The sequence below is a fragment of the Salmo salar genome, chromosome 12 (genome assembly GCF_965601325.2).
Source record: "Salmo salar chromosome 12, fSalSal1, whole genome shotgun sequence".
Lineage (NCBI taxonomy): Eukaryota > Metazoa > Chordata > Actinopteri > Salmoniformes > Salmonidae > Salmo > Salmo salar.
Genome location: NC_138302.1, coordinates 57346197 through 57367653, shown reverse-complemented (window position 1 = coordinate 57367653; position 21457 = coordinate 57346197). Strand labels below are relative to the sequence as shown.

The following is a 21457-nucleotide window of genomic DNA, read 5'->3' as shown; positions in this document are numbered from 1 at the left end:
TTCTGTACAGGAAGTACCCTGTCTGACCATTTCTTGGCCTTGTTGATTATCTCTATCTATTACAGGGGATCTCTGCTCTTACGTGACACTTTCTACGGCTCATATGGACTCTCAGAAGGCGGCAAAATGCTGAATCGTGGCTTTGCAGGCTCTGGCTGAAACAAAGTAGCGCGTTTGGATAGTGGCTGGTTACAGTACTGTGAGACTCAGGCTCGTGCCCGCGTCGACTGAAAGCTTTGTTTTCTTTCCTCTGTTTAGCTAAACGGAGATTCCCGGTTGGAATATTATCGCTTTTTTACGAGAAAAATGGCATAAAAATGGATTTTAAACAGCGGTTGACATGCTTCGAAGTACGGTAATGGAATATTTAGAAATCTTTTGTCACGAATTGCGCCATGCTCGTAACCCTGATTTACCATTTCGGATAGTGTCTTGGAACGCACGAACAAAACGCCGCAATTTGGATATAACGATGGATTATTTTGGACCAAACCAACATTTGTTATTGAAGTAGCAGTCCTGGGAGTGCATTCTGACGAAGACAACAAAGGTAATGAAACTTTTGTAATAGTAAATCGGAGTTTGATCAGGGCTAAACTTGGCCGGTGTCTAAATGGCTAGCCGTGATGGCTGGGCTATCTACTGAGAATATTGCAAAATGTGCTTTCACCGAAAAGCTATTTTAAAATCGGACATATCGAGTGCATAGAGGAGTTCTGTATCTATAATTCTTAAAATAATTGTTATGTTTTTTGTGAACGTTTATCGTGAGTAATTTAGTAAATTCACCGGATGTTTGCGGGGGGTATGCTAGTTCTGAACGTCACATGCTAATGTAAAAAAGCTGGTTTTTGATATAAATATGAACTTGATTGAACAAAACATGCATGCATTGTATAACATAATGTCCTAGGGTTGTCATCTGATGAAGATCATCAAAGGTTAGTGCTGCATTTAGCTGTGGTTTTGTTTTTTGTGACATTATATGCTAGCTTGAAAAATGGGTGTCTGATTATTTCTGGCTGGGTACTCTGCTGACATAATCTAATGTTTTTCTTTCGTTGTAAAGCCTTTTTGAAATCGGACAGTGTGGTTAGATTAACGAGAGTCTTGTCTTTAAAATGCTGTAAAATAGTCATATGTTTGAAAAATTGAAGTTTTCGGATTTTAGAGGAATTTGTATTTCGCGCCACGCCCATCATTGGATATTGGAGCAGGTGTTCCGCTAGCGGAACGTCTAGATGTAAGAGGTTAAAGGAGGAACCACTGTATGTATAGGCAGGTTGCTTAGGATTGAAACCTTCTCAAACAGCCTAATTAATACTCTTAGAGATGCTTCCACAATAATGTGATTTGTACCGCATAAAAGGTAAAATATTGGATTCGTCACACACCACAGTAAGACATTATCCCATTATGCTTTGCTTTTATACTTACAAGACCATCAGGTTTGATTAAGCTGATTTGTCTTGTAGTCATGTGGTGCATGCCTGTATTTCCTTTAACCTTTATTTCAGAATGATGTAAAAATGTAAAAATCAGAATAACATCCTTTTTTGGTCAGTAGGTGTTAGGCAATAAGGCCCGAGGGGGTGTAGTATATGTTCAATCTACCACGGCTAAGGGCTGTTCAACATCCCGACCTTATTTAGCAATACCTACTCCAAATATGGCATGATTCCACTATTTATATCAGTTTGAATCACTTTCAATGGGGCACTTCTATTTTGAAGGCGAAAAGCAAATTCCACTACTGTGGAATTTCCACTATTGTGGAATAATCCTTATTTAGGCTAGCTTCCACAGGTTTGCACAGCAGAGTTGAAAAATGTCCAACACATGGCAGATTTGTTAGTTTGGCACTGTTGATCTGCACACGTGGATTAAAATGCCAATAAGACAGAAGAAGGAGCGTACGGTGTCCACAGATCCATTTACATGTGAAAATGTCGGTTAGAACTGGAAACCAGAACCAAGCATGTCCCCTAAACAGGGGACTTTACATCTAAGAGGTTTAACGAAAGAATGGTCAAAATATTTCCTCCAGGAGGCGAACCCACAATGTTCTGATCAACAAGCATGACCTCTTACCATTACACTATGAAACCTGTTCTTAAAATATTGACTTCGACTGACTATTTAAATGTCTGGAAGTGTTCATTCCAAAATTATTTTGTTTATTCAATCAGTTCTTTTGCTTGGTGAAAATATAATAGTCTAAAACAGTTGATTTGTTAAAAACAGACTAATTTAACGAAGTAGTTAACCAAGTTAGCAAGAATTTCCCTTTCTTTTGACTGCAAACTGCTAGCTGGCTGGGCTGCAACCTGATCTCATAGCATTTTGTACTATACCGTACATAAATCTAAGACAACCATTTAGTATTGTACAGTATCTATGGTAGGGCTGGGCGATATGGCCAAGATCTCATATCCCGATATAGGTCATTTCATATCCAGATAACGATACATATCCCGATATAGCATATCTTCTGTAAATTCAATGAATAAATAGTTTATAAAAAATTACCACATGTAAAGGCCTATTTCTTATTACATTTTTTAATTATACTCAACAAATAAAAGGTACTTACTCATATTTGATTATTTCTCCTTTTATTTAGAACCTTTGTACAAATTTTCAATTAAGCATGTAACAAACTAAAACAAAAAAAAGGTAAATAGAAAACACTTCAACTATAGTTGCAAACAAAAGAAATATAGGCCTAAAAATAAATACTTTTTATTTTTTTTGGGGGGGGGGGGCTTGCCTGTTTTGCATGTTATTTTGGCATTAATACATGTCACATATCAATTTGCATTTGGTACCTTGGGTCGAGTGTTAGCACCAAGTCACGAAACCTCAGTTTCTCGACCGTGTAAATTGGGGCCATGTCTTTGCAGATGTAAGTTGTAACGGCAGCTGTTATCTCCTTCCATCTTCGTGATTCTTTGCCATATGGTATGCCGCGGGAAAAAGCCTCTTGCAACGTCTGAGTCGGGGGTTTGTTTTGAGCACTCAACAAATTTTTGGGGTCTCATCCATAGACTCTCTCCGTACTGTTTCACATGATTCTTGCGTAGGTGGTTAAAGAGGTTAGTGGTGTTTGAGCCTGTTGTCGGGACCGGCCTGCGGCATATTATGCAGAGGAAGGTTTTCTGGTCCGTGTCAGACTTTTCATACCCAAACCACGTCCAAGCCCCACCCCTCTTTTAGGTTGAGATCCATGTTTCTGTGCTCTGTGTCACGTTCACTCTCCTCCATATTTGTTTGTGTTGGGAATTTCCTTCCACAGGCACATGTCCAATTGACTAAAAATCTTGCCGTAAAGATCGTAATTTGCAACAAAATAAACAATAGAGCATAATATGAAACGATAGATGTTTTTCTATCGTCACACGATATATATCGTCCTATCGCCCAGCCCTAATGTATGCTAGGCTAGGGGTTAGGGTTAAGGTTAATGTTAGGAGTTATGTTAAAGGAATAAGGTTAGCTAACGTACTAAGTAGTTGCAAAGTAGCTAAAAATGTGTAAGTAGTTGCCAAAGTTGGTAATTAGCTAAAGTGCAAAAGGTGTCCATGATAAGATTAGAACGCTCAACCTTTGGGTTGCTAGACATTTGTGTTATACACCCATCCTTCACCCCAATCCACAAAAGTGGAGACAAAATTCACCCAATAATTACCATGGAATTTTCATCAACAGTCATCTCAGAAAGATCAACAGCAGACTCCAACATTTCCTCAGTGAAAACAATGTCCTGAGCAAATTGGCTTCTTACCAAAATATTGTACGACAGACCACATATAAACCAGTGGAAGCTGTTGAGGGGATGACGGCTCATAATAATGGCTATAATGGAGCGAATGGAATGGCATCAAACACATGGAAACAATGTTCTTGATGTATTTGAGACCTTTCCACTTATTCCACTCCAGCCATTACCACGAGCCCATCTTGCCCAATTAAGGTGTGACCAACCTCCTGTGGTATACACCCTGCACACCCTTATTGACAAACAAACAATACAAAAGCAAAGTCTTATCATGCATTGTTGATTTCAGAAAAGCTTTCGACTCAATTTGGCATGAGGGTATGCTCTAAAAATGTATGGAAAGCAGTTTTTTTTTGGGGGGGGGGGGGTAAACATATGACATTATCAAATCAATGTACACAAACAACAAGTGTGCAGTTAAAATAAACCCAATAAACACATTTTCTTTCCTCTGGGCCGTGGGGTGAGACAGGGATGCAGCTTGAGCCCCACACTCTTCAACAAATACACTGAGTATAGAAAACATTAAGAACACCTGCTCTTTCTATGACATAGGATGACCAGGTAAATCCAGGTGACAGCTATGATCCCTTATTGATGTCACTTGTTAAATCCACTTCAATCAGTGTAGATGAAGGGGAGGAGACCGGTTAAATCATTTTTAAGCCTTGAGACAATTGAGACACGGATTGTGTATGTGTGCCATTCAAAGCGTGAATTGGCAATACAAAAGATTGAAGTGCATTTGAACGGAGTATGGTAGTAGGTGCTAGGTGCACCAGTTTTTGTCAGAATTGTTTTTCACACTCAACAGTTTCCTTTGTGTATTAAGAATGGGTGGTGGACCAAAGGACATCCAGCCATCTTGATACAACTGTGGGAAACATCCCTGTTGCTTAAGAAAATATATTTCAGTCAGAGTGCAGTATAACTGCACTATGCGGCAAATTCTGTGTCCAGAATACGTTTTTTTTACTGCAGTAATTTTGCAGTTATTCTGCAATTACTTCATCCAAAATACCACAGTCGACTGCAGTTACTGTACTTTTACTGCAGTTTCAAAACGGCAATCTTTTTTGTAAGGGGTGGAAGGCTTTCGACACCTTGTAATCCATACCCTGATGAATTGAAACTGTTCTGGGGGCAAACATCAACACCACAGGTAACTTCCACAAGGCTTTGAACGATCTAAGAGATAAGGCAAGAAGGGTCTTCTACGCCATCAAAAGGAGCATAAAACTCAACATACCAATTAGGATCTGGCAAAAAAAATACTTCAATCAGTTAAAGAACCCATTTCCTTCTATGGTTGTGAGGTCTGGGGTCCACTCACCAACCAATAATTCACAAAATGGAACAAACACCCAATAGAATTGTCACGGATGCCTCCGGAACTTTCATTACTGACACCTGGCCCTTATTCCCATTGATTAGTAATTGCATAAGTGTGCCCTTTGTTTGCCATTGATTACTTTTAGAACGATTATTGTTACAATGTCCGTTGATTCGTGTGAGTACCTGTGCTATGTTGTTTTGGCTTTCGTGCCATGTATATTGTGCAGATGATTATGGGTCTCGTCCCGTGTGATAATCATTGTGCGATTGTGTATTTATTCAATGTACTCGTCGCTCTTTTGTTTGGCTTTCTACCCTGTGTTTTGTATACGTGTTTGGTCTTCGTCCCCGTGCCTGTACACAGCACGCTGTAATTTGGTTAATGAATTAAAAAAAAGATTATGCTTTCCTGCGCCTGTCTCCCGACCCTTTATACCAACGTGACATGAATATACTTTGTGTACAACGCCAATTTGCCATGAGAAAAGGGCAACCAGTGGAGCACAAACAACACTGTAAATACCACCCATATTTATCTGTTTATTTATCTTCCCCTACTATTCGTACTAAAACTATTTGCACATTGCTGTACATAGATGACAATATAACACTTGAAATGTCTATCTCTTTTCAACCTTTGAGTGCAATATTTCCTGTTAAATTCTGTTTTGTTTATTTAACTTGCTTTGGCAATGTAAAAACATGTTTCCCATGCCAATAAAGCCCCTTTGAATTGAAGGGAAGAGAAGAAGAGACATAGCTGTCTGAACAGATACCTCAGAGGAGAGAGAGAGAGAGAACTGAGGGAAGATATTTTGGATGAAAGAAAGCATTGACATTTACAGTACAGTTGACCCTCTATGGTCCATTGAGCACAAATCACAATATGGTCACTATAATGTACCATCACACAAAACACTTCCACCAGTAAAATAAATCGAACATCACTTACAATCACTTGCTCCATCTTTCTCTCATTGATTCATCCCCGTGTTCACTGTTCCTCATTCTCTTTCTTTCTTACCAATCAATCCCCCCATCTTTTTCTCATACTCCTCTTAATTTCTCTCTTTCTTGGCCCACTTTCAGGAGAACAATGGAGACAATAGTACGTCCCCTGAGGGCAGCAGAGGGCCGGTTAAATTATCAAAAGACCCCAGCATCCCTCACCCCCCCTCAATCCCCACAGAGACACCCTCACACCTCCTCACCCCTGTCAGCCCGCCACCACTGTCCATCTGCCGGGAGAAGAGAGGAGAGCGGGAGAAGTGGGGAGGGGGATAGAGAGGGAAGGAGGGAAAGGTTGGGGACTGTAGATGGTGACAGACTCTAAAGATCGAGAGTGTGTGAGGGAGGGAGAGAGAGAGAGAAAAGGGGGGAGAGGAGACGAGAGGGAGACAGCGGGAGTGGGGGAGAGAGAGGAGGGAGACACTAGTGCAGGCTGTGTGTGTATGGTGACAGACTGCAGTCTCTCTTGCACTCTCATTCCTGTTTAACTTCTCTCATTGTTGGACATGAGCCTGTCGCGCTTATCCCTGTCAGCTGGAGAGTGGTGGTTACACACACACACACACACACACACACACACACACACACACACACACACACACACACACACACACACACACACACACACACACACACACACACACACACACACACACACACACACACATTAGGGCTGTGATAGTCTTGGAATTTGAGGTTAAGGTAATTGGCCAGGCCAATGTACACGGTCACCGGCATAACCAGTGGTGGTTATTACCTCTAAATTGTAGTATAGTATACAAATTAACAAATGTCCGATTGGAGAGGAATGTCACATTTTTGTATTGACACAATTTAACGCATAGGCTATCAAAATAAACGTGCAATTTCACTAATGCATTACACCTGATTACTGGTTTTTCCTTTTAATTTATTTTTCATATTTTTGTTGGTCTGTTTGGCCCTGTCCGGGGGTATCATCGGATGGGGCCACAGTGTCTTCTGATCCCTCCTGTCTCAGCCTCCAGTATTTATGCTGCAGTAGTTTATGTGTCGGGGGGCTAGGGTCAGTCTGTTACATCTGGAGTATTTCTCTTGTCTTATCCGGTGTCCTGTGTGAATTTAAATATGCTCTCTCTAATTCTCTCTTTCTCTCTGTCTTTCTCTCGGAGGACCTGAGCCCTAGGACCATGCCTCAGGACTACCTGGTATGATGACTCCTTGCAGTCCCCAGTCCACCTGGCCGTGCTGCTGCTCCAGTTTCAACTGTTCTGCCTGCGGCTATGGAACCCTGACCTGTTCACCGGACGTGCTTGTTGCACCCTCGACAACTACTATGATTATTATTATTTGACCATGCTGGTCATGTATGAACATTTTAACATCTTGACCATGTTCTGTTATAATATCCACCCTGCACAGCCAGAAGAGGACTGGCCACCCCTCATAGCCTGGTTCCTCTCTAGGTTTCTTCCTAGGTTTTTGGCCTTTCTAGGGAGTTTTTCCTAGGGAGTTTTTCCTAGCCACCGTGCTTCTTTCACATGCATTGCTTGGGTTTAGGCTGGGTTTCTGTACAGCACTTTGAGATATCAGCTGATGTACGAAGGGCTATATAAATAAATCTGATTTGATTTGATGGTGTCCATTTTGTTTAAATGTACAGTATGTTATTTTATTTCTTTTTACCTTTATTTAACTAGGCAAGTCAGTTAAGAACAACTTATTGTTTACAGTGTCATCCAAACCCGGAAGACACTGGGCCAATTGTGCGCCGCCCTATGGGACTGCCAATCACGGCCGGTTGTGATACAGCCTGGATTTGAACCAGGGTGTCCGTAGTGATGCCTCTAGCACTGAGATGCAGTGCCTTAGACCGATGTGCCACTCGGGAGCCCTGTTACTGTTGTCTTAGGTCTATAAGGACCTATGTAAAAAGGGGAGGTCATAATTATGTTTGTACACATGTTTACATGGATATGCTTCTTAATAAAACATTTTTGAAACAGGCCATTACACTTCATTTTTATCATGGAATTTCATTATTATTATTCAGGTTATTACATCATAAATATGAATCTACAAATTAAGAAATGCCAGGTTGGAGAGGATCTGTCACCTTTTCGTATTGACACAACATTAACGCATGCCAACATTATTATTATTATTAATAAATACATATTCCTACCTTGTCTGTTGGCTTTTCTGCATCTAAAATTGTTTTTATACTGATCCTATTGTCACGCCCTGATTTGTTTCACCTGTCCTTGTGCTTGTTCTCTGTTTGTCTGTTGCCAGTTCGTTTTGTTTCATCAAGCCTGCCAGCGGTTTACCCTCTGTTCCTGTCTATTGATTGTTCCTGTTTTCCCAGTTTTTACCTTTTCTGCCCGCCCTGACCCTGAGCCTGCCCGATGTCCCGTACCTTTGCCCCACTACTCTGGATTACCGACCTCTGCCTGACCTGACCTTGAGCCTGCCTGCCTGCCGTCCTGTACCTTTGCCCCACTACTCTGGATTATTGACCCCTGGCTGCCATGGCCTGTCGTTTGCCTGCCCCTGTTGCTGTAATAAACATGGTTACTTCAACAAGGTCTGCATTTGGGTCTTACCTGAAACGTGATACCTATTTCAAAGCACATAACCATTCACATGGAGTCCAATGGGTTTTTCTCCCACTTTTCCCAAAACATCACAAACCCTGCTGCTGCGGTCATTCAATGGCAGTGGCATTAGCATATGTTCTTCAAAGAGAGGATGCCGTAATGAGAGAAACAATATATCCTAAGCTACTGAAAATAGGGCTTTTACAAGAGTAAATCATGACAGGAGCATTTGATTATTATTAAAGAGTCCAGACAGGCTACTTTAGGAAAGCTTCTGAATGGTCATATTAGGCATATAGAGAAGAATCAGCGAACTCACACGCGTCACACCCCCGTAAAAGCACCTATCAATCAAAGCCACCAGCGTAAGTCAGACACAAGAGAAAATAGTTCTCCATTCCTTAAAATGTATAAAAAACCTAGGCCTACCTTAGGCTTTCCGAAAGTAGGCTATAAGATGATGAATTGACAAGGACAGTATGAAAGGGAGAGAGACAGCTATGCTATAGTATGAAAATGAAATTGACAATCATTAAAATAGAAACAAATACACGCAACATGTCCATGGCCTAGTTATCAGCTTTGATTAGTCTACAAATTAAGAAGAGATTCCATATCAAATTACACCATGCCAGGTTGGATTGGATTGGTGCATTTGACAGAACATTAGTGCATCATAGGCCTCAGAACCAGAACAACATTGTCGATTGCTGTTGAATAATTCATGAATAGTCAGACACATCCAACCTTTTTTTTAAAAGAAGATCGATTTATTTATTTGCTAGCGAGCAATGAAAATGTGCATTGCAGAAAATAAAGTCCATACATCAAACAATGTTTTTACTGACGTGTGATAGCCTATAGGCTAGCGCTTCTTCACCCCCGCAAATCCAGCGGATTAGCTGCTGGAGCATCAAACGACAGTTGAAAAGAGGAGGAGATGTAGACAGTTCAACAGACAGACTAAGTTAACAAAGCAATTGCTTATAATCAATCGTAAACACGCCCGCTATTAGGTTAAGTTTATCTACATGAAAAGAAAGTTCGTCATTTGTATATATTTTTTTAGGTGTTATTGTACGTGTATTTCAGGTCTACTGTGCAGAGGGTCACGGCAAAGACACACACTGGGTAAAATGACACAGTAGTGCTGACAATCAGAGCATGCATGACATGACAGTTGATAGTGTGTGTACTGTACACTCCACTAGAATCTAACTGCATCTTTAAAGACTTTGCATGGCCATTCTGTCTACAGCAATGGCCCTTATGTCACTACAGGAAAACAGACCATCGTCATCAGTTACAATTAGACTTACACTGTAATTAATTAGAACTGCTTTATATACTGTAGCTAAAACAACCACCTGGAGACCACACACACACACACTCCTCCCTAATGGAGGACTGTGACCCTTGACCCTATCCCATCAGCCATCATTAACACTGCAGTGCTATATGGCCCACAGACACACACCTGCCTGAACAGGAGGGGTTTAAAATAACGACGGTAGTAATTATAGACGACAACACTGGGGGTGTTGTAGTGGAATAAGAACACAAAGGGAGGAATTGAATCGAATTAAGTCCCTCTCTTTTTCCCTCAACTCTATCACTCAACAACCATGACAGGTGCCATCATGACCCTTTTAGGTTTTGGGTCATGTTCCTCTAACCCCTCACCCATACAGTACACACACAGCTCTCTTCACCTCTCTCTGTAACCCTAGGAGTGGGCAAGGGTCGTTTAAGGGGTCAAAATACCCCGTTCATCTCCTAACACCAAGGTGATAAAGCCAATCATATCAGGTGACACCCCCAGTCACACTCTCATTGATCCACTGATGGGTTAACGTAATCAATAAGCTACAGACAGCTAGCCAGGGGCTAACAGGACACACAACCACACACGTACGTGTACACACACGCACACATACACACACATGACTGGAGAAAACCATATGTGGTTAATGAGAAATTCAGACAGAGAGAGGGTCTCCTTTGTTGGCAGGTTTGAGACATTCAGACTGAAAACAAAAGTCTGTTGTGGGGTCTGCTCCTCACCTGTCCTCTCTAGCAGTCATCAGTAGTGGGAACACTGCGATAGGCTTATATGTCAACAGCTGCTAGACAGGGTGGGAAGGAAGGTAGGTTTAGGACTGTAGGTGTCTGATAAACCCAGAACTACCTTGAAAACAGTGGCAAGTGTTACTAAGTGGACAACCTCGCTAAATAAATGAAATTGAATGATCAATCACTCTCATGCAAATGCTTTATCTAGACAAAAAATGTTTTGTCATAAAATGTAATAATATTTTAGATCTGATGAGATGAATGAACATCAACAAAGTGTAAGGAATGTGGTCAATGTCTATATACCAAAACTACCTTACACAAAAAGCAGGTCTTTATGTCATTGATTGATTGATTTGACATGGAAATCAATACCTAATAAACAGTGCTTTTAGGGTAAGAGCACCATAAAAAAACATTCATTTTCATCGTTTTCCAAATATTTTCTATCGTCAAATAAAAATAAAGTGAATATATTGGAGTACCAGCAGCTACAATAGCCGATTTCCTGCACTCACCAAGGGGTCATACATCTCTGTGGTGAGGAGCGTTAGCCAAGGGCCTACAGACAGACTAGTAATGATTAGAGGATTTACTAAAGGCTCATTTCCTCTTTGAAGAACGCCAGATGCTACCTACAGATGTGCCCTAATAAAACTAACCAGCACACACAGACACACACACACACACACACACCACACACACACACACACACACATACAAAATATGCAGCTCCTAACATGTCTAAATAGGATAGAAGAATAGAAGAACATAGAATAGAACGCTATCATTTAGTGGTGTGTGCTTAGTTATATGTGGTTTAAGAATATAATATAATAGAATAGAATAGGTATTGCCACCATAGGGTAAACACAGTGTCTAAAAGAAAGATATATTAGTAACTTTTCTGAAAACATTTAGTTTGAGTTTTCCTGCTCTGCTTTTGTCATTATGGAAGCTGAAAAGTCCCCTGTCGGATTTGTCCTTGATGCATCTGTATGTCCTAATGTTACAGTGCTACGTGCGGGTGTGAAGCAGAAGAGTGCACACACACACACACACACACACACACACACACACACACACACACACACACACACACACACACACACACACACACACACACACACACACACACACACAGGGGAAGGGAGAGATGCACCTGGTAGCTGGATGTAGATACAGTGCCACAGATGGTGAAGTCAGCGTTGTGTGTGTAACTATGTGTGTAGCTGCCTTCCACTGTGTGTGTAGCTGTGCTTAACTGTGTACTTAACTGAGAGTGTATGTGTGTGTGTGTGTGTGTGTGTGTGCACCCTGCTCTGCCCTGTGTGTTATTATTAGTGCACACATCAGAGTGCACCAGAAACCATTCACTTCTTTAGACCAACGAAAACAAAAGATTTCTACTGTCATTGAGGGTTTGAGGGACTTTCAGAACAAACGAGACAACATAAAAATGAGTCCTCTAGAATAGTATTTTTCTAGCAAGTGTAGTCCTCTTTCCCTGCTAGCTTTGATGCTACACTTCAAACCCTGTCAATGGACACTTTGTTTAGTCTAGGTCTCTTTGTGTCTCTATGAAAAGAAAACATACACACGCTACTGATCAAAGGAGAGAGAAACAAACAGGCAGATGGAGAGATGGCCAGATCCCTTCTAGAATCATGACTTGCCTAAACTTTTCCAGAGATTTTAATGTTGTATAAATGCTAATCTGTACTACCCATGTGGCTAGCAAGTCATCCTGTTGTCTTTGTAGCTTCAGTGAAATTAATTTATTTGCGCTGTTTTTTCGAGTGCTTGCTTTGTGTTTGTCTTGTGTTTGTTGGCAGTTCTTGGAGCAAGTTCTTAGGCAATGATTTTGCCCAGAGAGAGGTTCAACGAGGTTACAACCAGTTAATTGGTTATGTTCAACGTTTTGTTTTGTTTATTTTTCGCAGACATTATTATTTACCTCTACCACCATCACTATTTTGGACCTCATCCTTCTGCCTGCCTTTAAGACCGTACCACATGTTTTCCTTTTCACACACACACACACACACACACACACAGACAGACAGACAGACAGACAGACAGACAGACAGACAGACAGACAGACAGACAGACAGACAGACAGACAGACAGACAGACAGACAGACAGACAGACAGACAGACAGACAGACAGACAGACAGACAGACAGACAGACAGACAGACAGACAGACAGACAGACAGACAGACAGACAGACAGACAGACAGACAGACAGACAGACAGACAGACAGACAGACAGACAGACAGAGCATGAACCCAAAACATAGAGTAACCTTAAGACATAATGTACATTGTATTGATCATATCAGAGATGCACATTTTACCCAGAATAACCCTTAGTCATCCTGTCTGCTCGATGTAAGGGCTCTCGCTCTCTCTTTCTCTCTCTCTCTCTCTGTGCCTCCAGACTGATGTCTCAGTGGAGGCCTGAGTGAATCCTGGAGCTGAGCCAGTGTTCCTACCACCCTACAGGCAGCTCCTCCCTGGGTCAGAGTCTACAGGAAATTCTCCTCCCTCCATCCCTCCCTCACTCTCTCCATCCATCCTGGCTCACAGCCAGACGATGCGCTTAAAAGTGACCCCGCCCAGATGCACTTCTCTCTGTCTCCTCTCTCTCGCTCCGTTCCCACACCTCTCCCTTTCTGCTCAGCCCTTCCCTCAGGAAGAAGTTGCTATTTTGTGTTAAAAATAGAAACTGGAAACAAAGACCTCTGGATGGGAAACGTGAGAGGGCATGGGGGGAGAAGGGAGGGGGGAGGGAGGGAGGGAGGGAGGGAGGGAGGGAGGGAGGGAGGGAGGGAGGGAGGGAGGGAGGGAGGGAGGGAGGGAGGGAGGGAGGGAGGGAGGGAGGGAGGGAGGGAGGGAGGGAAAAGAAGGATGGAGGAGGGAGGGAAGAGAAAGACAAGTTTCTCATGATGGGATGACTCAACCTATGAAAGGATGCATTTTGCTGTGCGTGTGTGCGTGTGTGCGTGTGTGTGTGCGTTCGTGTGCATTCTAGCTTTAAACAAAGCACAGTGTATGGATCAGACTGTATCTTCCTGACCTACAGAATGAGACTTGAGTGCCAGGTCTGAATTAAAACCTGCCGTTCTTCTAGCTGTCTGGCTCAGTCCAATGCCAGGTGAGCCACTGAGAGGACAGCAGGCTTCTCTAATGCAGATTTAATTGAACTATCGCTGCGCACCTCCACGGGTCTACCCCAGGACTGACCGCCATCCATTGCTCCAATCAGCTGACAACATGCCAGAGACAGGGATCACTGGGAAAGAGGCCATATGGCCCAAACACAGCGTGAGGAACTAGGATGGGATGGTCGGGTGGACAGGCGTGTGTGTATATATGTGTGTGTGTGTGTGTGTGTGTGTGTGTGTGTGTGTGTGTGTGTGTGTGTGTGTGTGTGTGTGTGTGTGTGTGTGTGTGTGTGTGTGGACGTGCCACACACACATACACACACACACATACAAACAAAGAAATACATACATACTGGGTATGTTTCTGGGATAGATGCACCTGCTTGTGTAAGCGCTAAACTCAGCCAACACAGTTTCTGGGTTTGACTCAGACTGGAATCAAACAAAGGGCCTGTGAGGTAATGGTGGGGAAACATCTAGGATGTGTTTACAAACTACCCTGGGGAGCAGGGTCCATTGGAGCAAACCTGTAATGTTTGACTTGATCCAGTTCAGATGTCCGCCATTAACATCCAAAAGCCATTCAGCATTGAGACACTGGAGGTCTGTTCTGCTACCTGCCACATCAGTGGAGTAACAACAGAGTTTTACATGGAATATCAGCACCTGGTGGTGAAACATATGTACTGCAACACAGAGAGAAATCACAATCCACCACTAGAACACAAGACCTCCATCAACCACTAGACTCATGAAGAGAAAGAAGTATCAGGAGAGCTTCAGGTATTCAAAAACAACCACAGATCCTCCTGGAGGGGAATAGTACTAGAAAATCTCAATCAAACAATTCTAACCACAAATAGGTAATAAGTAGCATAACAAATCAAAGTCCAAGCAAGTGTGTGGGTTTGAAAGTTAAAAAGCTTTTCATGTGTAAGCTAAGATATTATTAAAATACACCACTAGACTCAGTCTGGTACTGTTGCCCAATACCAAATGGACTCCTAGTCCCTTCTCGATAGGCACTTGTGTAGATGTGAATAGATTGGATAGGTGTTAGCAATGTTAATAACTCCCCCTTGCCCTCTTGACAAACAGGTGGAGCTTTTGCTTACATGTATTTAAAGCTTGACGACATCCGACTCCAGGTTTCCGGTTTCCCTTTATGACGAGGCATTGTATTTTTGTGTGTGTGTGTGTGTGTATGTGTGGTGCATGCTTATTGTGATGGATCTACTGTAGATATGCATCTCCTAGAGCAGTAGATTAGAAATGGAAACAGTTTAATGTATGCTGAACAAAAACATTTACGCAACATATAACAATTTCAAAGATTTTACTAAATTACAGTTCATATAAGGAAATAAGTCAACTGAAATAAATTCATTAGGCTCTAATCTTTGGATTTCACATGACTGGGAATACAGGTATGCATCTGATGATCACAGATACCTTAAAAAAAGGTAGAGGTGTGGATCAGAAAACCAGTCAGTATCTGGTGTGACCACCATTAATCTCATGCAGCGCGACACATCTCCTTCGCATAGAGTTGATCAGGCTGTTTATTGTGGCCTGTGGAATGTTTTCCCACTCCGCTGTGCGAAGTTTCTGGATATTGGCAGGAACTGGAGAATGCTGTCAAACAAGTTGATCCAGAGCATACCAAATATGCTCAATGGGTGACATGTCTGGTGAGTATGCAGGCCATGAAAGAACTGGGCTATTTTCAGCTTTCTGGAATTGTGTATAGATCCTTGCGACATGGGGCCGTGCATTGTTATGCTGAAACATGAGGTGATGGCAGCGGATGAATGGCACGACAATGGGCCTCATGATCTCGTCACGGTATCTCTGTGCATTCATATTGCCATAGATAAAATGCAATTGTGTTTGTTGTCCATAGCTAATGCCTGCCTATACCATAACTCCACGGCCACCATGGGGCACTCTGTCCACAATGTTGACATCAGCAAACCGCTCGCCCACGTGACACCATACATGTGGTCTGTGGTTGTGAGGCAGGTGGGACGTACTGACAAATTCTCTAAAACAAAGTCGGAGGCGGCTTATGGTAGAGAAATGGACATTAAATTCTCTGGTAACAGCTCTGGTGGACACTCCTGCCAATTGCACGCTACCCCAAAACATGAGACAAAGCTGCATATTTCAGAGTGGCCTTTTATTGATCAGCGTCGATCAGTAGCAATTAATATGCTAATAGGTCTATGTTTCTTTGCTTCTGCATCCAAACCCTGATCTGTGAGGTCATTAGTGCAAGCTGAGTGTATATATGGGGTCAAATAAAGTCAGTGGGGACAGAATTTTCTCTATTCTACAGATAAAATATTGAAATCAAATTGTGTCTAATTAATTTGTTTGTTCAGAGCAATTCAGACAAGGATCCTTCGTTCCTTCTTTCCCTCCATTCCTAGATCCTGGCTACCAATTAAGACCAACTTCCTTCCTTAATAGAACAAAGGAAAATGTTGTAATTCTATTATTAGATAAGGAAAGAGACTATCGTTTTTTAAGACTGTATGTCCGTCTGTCTGTCCGTCTATTAATGTTGCCAACTCCATTGTGATCCACAGCCATGCTCTTCTAGTATTTCTATTTAACAGGAATTTTTCCCTCTCCAAATCATCTGAGCTCAGTTGGTCCGTCCGTCCGTCCGTCAGTCAGTCAGTGAGTCTGTCAGTCAGTGAGTCAGTCAGTCAGTGAGTCAGTCAGTCAGTGAGTCAGTGAGTCAGTCAGTGAGTCAGTCAGTCAGTCAGTCAGTCAGTCAGTCAGTCAGTGTGTGAGGGGGGTCTTTGTTATAGTTCCAGCTGACATCTGTCCAGTGCTGCTGCTGTGTTAAGCTGTCCCAGAGACGGCCTGCTGGGAGGGAGAGAAGAGGGACAGATGTTCCCCTCTACAGCCCTTATGTAACGCCATCAACCACAGGCCACAGCCCAGGTACTGATACACACACACATATACACAGTTGCACACACACACACACACACACACACACACACACACACACACACACACACACACACACACACACACACACACACACACACACACACACACACACACACACACACACACACACACACAGGGTAAACACAGCTACAGCTAATACAGCCCTGTCTAGGTGAAATAATATGTCCCAATGTCACACATGTGATGACATGATAGCTCATCATATGTATTTGGCCCTGCAGTGTAAAGAGGACGTTTGCCCTGGAATCTCATCACAGGTCAGTTATGCATTCCCCCCTTAATTATGTTTAGGATTGGAGGTGGATAAACGGATCCTAGATTTGTGCCTTAGTGCAATTTCTACCCAAAGCATGTTGGGCCTACACTACACACTGTCCTCCCTATATGCAGGTGCACAAAAAACCCACACAGTCCCAAGACAAGGCAAGAGATAAGTTATTAGTTTCCTCCACTTAGCAGGTAAATGAAACTAAGGTAAAGCACAAGGCTATACATGTTGATTTCCACCGAAATATATAAGCAGTGAATAGGCCTAGCTAATTAAACGTGTGTCCTTACACAGAGGCCTTGCGGATGGATGAATCAGAACGCTCAACAAAATACACTCCCATGAACGCCAAGGCACCAATGTCTCGTTTGGTGACATGACCTGATTCAGATAAACAAACCGATCCCCTGAATTATCTCTGCATGACCAGTCACTCACTCTCACTTCAAGGAGCGCTAGTATCATCCTCCCTCTCTCTAGGATCATTTACAGTACCAGCCATCTCTGCCCGCAGCCCCTGGCCTAACAAAACAACCCTGCTAACAACCATTCAATAGCTCGTTTGTCTCCTCTACAGCTCGATATTATGTCAAACATCACAACTACCTACAAATACGTAAATGTGATGGGTCTGTGGAATAAACGACTGTACTTTTCATAGATTCTGGCCCTGTTTATAATTTGCGCAGAGCAGCAAAAAAAAATCACCCACCGCAGCATCTTTCAGCGACGCGCAGAGCATTGGGCTCGGCTCGGCCCAATTCCCGGCCAGGAACGACTGCAGATTAACGACGAGGCCAGGGCTTTACCGACAACCTCTACCGTCTTTACGGAAGACGCAGCATCCCTTCACATCATAATTTCATCTCCCCATCTCCAACTCTTCATAAACCCGCTAGTCAATATGACACCACCCGATGCGCAAGTGTGCTATTATTAGAAGCCTGTTAGATGAATATAGCGCTGCTGTTGCTTACCTGTGCCGTGACAGTAGAGATATCGCTGTTTCTTCTCCTTCTCTCCGCGATGTGTGTCAGCTCTGCAGTAGCGTATGCTGTGTATGAGAGAGTGTGTGTCTGTGCTCTCTCCTTTCGTGTAATGCGGTACAGGTCTCTCGTGGATTCTCTCCTACCTCTCTCGCTCTCTCCGTTTCTTATTCAGTCTCTCTCCCTGTTCCTCCTCTCTCCCTATCCGTTAAGCCTCAATCGCATCTTCGACTGTAGCACGCTGCTATCGGGAGGAGTGCAAGGCGCGCACCCCGGGTACCACTGGAAAGGTGTTAATGCGGGTTGAGGGGGGAAGGGAGGTAAACAATAGAAACCTGCTGGTGCGGTGTTATTTGTTGAAGGAGAGGTGGAGGTTACAGTGAATAATTAGGTAATATTTGGCTGAGACGTTGATCAATGAGATTACAACCTATATTCACCCACTCAAAAAGACAGCCAAAAGTTAGTTGAATTTCCAATGTGTTATCACTATGCTTTCAGCCATCGAACAGCACAACTAAATTCCAATGGAAAAACAAAGCCAGATACATATACTTAATTGAGTTAATAAAGCTGTGGTGGTGGGGCAGGCCAGCAGAAAATAGGAGCATTTCGCCGTGATTGGCTCAGCATTGCACTGTGATTGGCTCAGCATTGCACTGTGATTGGCTCAGTGTTCTGTCACTCGTGGGGACACTACGTCACCCATCGTTAGTAAGGGTAGTCATCAAGAACGTGAGCCCTTTGGGTCCTGCCATAGACTTAGATTAGAAGTGCCCTTCCAAGAAGGCTTAAGGTCATTGGCCACAGATAAAATTATGTCAAATCACATTATATCTAGCTTTGATGTCAACATCTTACTTTCAAAGTCTTAGCTAGCAGTCATCATCAATCAATCAAGTAGACAATCTACTGGCAAATCCTTTTTAATCCTTGTCATATCAAGAGAAATAATGAAGATAAATTATAGATAAAACGTGTCGGTGCTCATCGGCCAGTTGGAAATCGCAAATTCAACAATGAGTTATTTGGAAGGAATCGGTGACAGTGGTTAACCGCAGGCATTGCAACTGGGAAGTTGGAATAAACGCGCACAGACTGGTAAAATACGTTTTGAGCGGTCATCCAACTCGGAATTGTAAATCTTTCTCTTTCTTTGATGACAAAATTTGCCAACAAAGGACCATCGCGCACAACAAGTTGAGTCCAAAAATGTCTTATATGCTGCTGCATAAATGATGTAATATGCCAGAGAGATATGGTCAGTCATATCAGCTATGTTTTTTTAAAAGGCAGTAAACGAGGCTGAATGAACTGTTTCACTGCCAGACAAGGCTCTGCTGATAGCCAGGTGTAGCAGTGGTAAGGATTCCCTCCATTGTTCTGGAAAGAAAGCTCTGCTGTTGGGACAGCTTTATGTAGGCTCTAACAGTTTGTGGGCACCGCTTGTCGCCGTTATAGTGGAATTAATGTATTGTTTAGTGTTGTGTAGTGGCTTTGCTGGCATGCAAGTAAAGAAAATTGGGGGTTTGCCCCATCAAGACTTCCATGCTAAAATCGCCACTGTTCATCTAGCATAACCAAATGACCTGGACTGCAATAGAGATTACATTACAAGTAAATGGTACAATTGATCAATGCTGCTCGCGATTCTGCACAGATTATTATAGCAATTGTGAAGATCTCCACAGACCTGCAATGACCTACGCATGCTACAGTATATGTATTTGTTACAGACAAGGAGCTGTGGATTAGTCCATTCAGCCATATCTGTTCCCTCATTGGCCCAAGCCCATTCTATCTCCCACAAAGCTCTTCTGTCACAGAGACAGTGTGGTCTTTGACGGCCAGAGGAATCCATATATCAGCCACACACTGGCACATCTTTGTGTGGGTTTGTGTGTTTGTGTGTCCCTGTGTGTGAGAGAGGGAGAGAAAACAAGTTAGAAAGAGTGAGTGAGAGAGAAAGAGAGAGAGAGAGAGAGAGAGAGAGACACTCAGATATGACTAGTATCAAACTTGGGTCACTTGTTCAGCTCAGGACCACATTAGCCAAGCTGTTAGCTCTGGTAGGTAACACAATTCTTCATGTCTCAGGAATGGCTTGTACTTATCACACACATCTAGTTCACTGAACCACCTCCAGCACACAAATACAGAATACATTTATAAAAAGATTTTTACACTAACCGACATTGACATGCCGTGTAATTGGTGGCAGGGGCCAGACAGAGAATTACCCATCTCTTTCATCCCTCCATCCTCCCCCCATCTTTCAAGGGTTCCAAATCTGCCTCCCTTGATTATGGTGGCAACCATGGGGGGGGGGGGGGCTGTGGGAGGCTGTGGTGGGGCTTCCTGGTGGAGCTTTAAGCCCTAAAAGCTTTCACTACTGGAGGCCTTTGGCATGTCATTAATTTGATACCCCTTACAAAGCATGGGTAGCACTCTCTCTCTCTCTCTCTCTCTCTCTCTCTGTTTCTTGCTCTTTCTCTCCCTCTCTTTTCTCTTGCTCGCTTTCTCCTGTCTCTGTCAGTTTCTCTCTCTCTCTCTCTCTCTCTCTCCTCGCTCTCTCTCTCTCTCTCTCTCTTCTAACACCCCAGTTAGGAAAACCCACCAATGTGGAGAAATCCGGATGAATGAAAAAAGGGAGGAACAGAAGAACGAGTCTGTTCTGACATTCAATTCATCTCAACGTTCATTTGAGCTTCATGTTGGTGTTGAACTGGTAATGAGAGAGAGGCAGAGGGGGGAGCTACATCGAGCTACATTGAGGGTGAAAGTAAAAGCTGTTAGAGAGGAGTCTTGTTGGATCAGAATTTTTCATTAACCGGTTAACCTACTTTTACTCACTGGTTTCCCCAACATCTGTACAGTAACTACAGTCTGAGGTCTCTCTATCTCACTTTATACTGCGTCTCGACTTAAACTGCTAAATCCTAAACCCCCCCAAATATAAATATTTACAAATGTGTGTGTGTGTGTGTGGGGGGGGGGGGGGTCTTATTGTAATCTTCTTTACTGACCATGTAAGACTGTTTCTGAAGAGAACATGAACTGAACATGTTGATAAGGAGCTCATCTAAATGAAGATGTTACCATAGGCTTTGCTATACACACTTCGGTGCTGTCTTTCAGATGCATTTTTAAGGGACTAAGATGACACATAATAATATCCATAATCTACTGTACAAGTTTCCTGTTTAATAAGATTTTGCTCCTTTTGGTTCCCATTTTACCGCTCGTTGGAAGTTCTTACAGTACCTCTGCTTT

General features: G+C 42.8%; 1 protein-coding gene across 1 annotated transcript in view; it reads right to left on the bottom strand.

The window, feature by feature from the left end:
* Positions 1–18735, bottom strand: part of nfasca (neurofascin homolog (chicken) a) — a 150978-nt gene extending 132243 nt beyond the window's left edge. The window contains exon 1 of the mRNA XM_014131783.3: positions 18176–18735. The gene's annotated coding sequence lies outside the window, so the exon portion shown is untranslated. The remainder of the gene's footprint in view (positions 1–18175) is intronic.
* Between the last annotated feature and the right edge of the window lie 2722 nt (positions 18736–21457).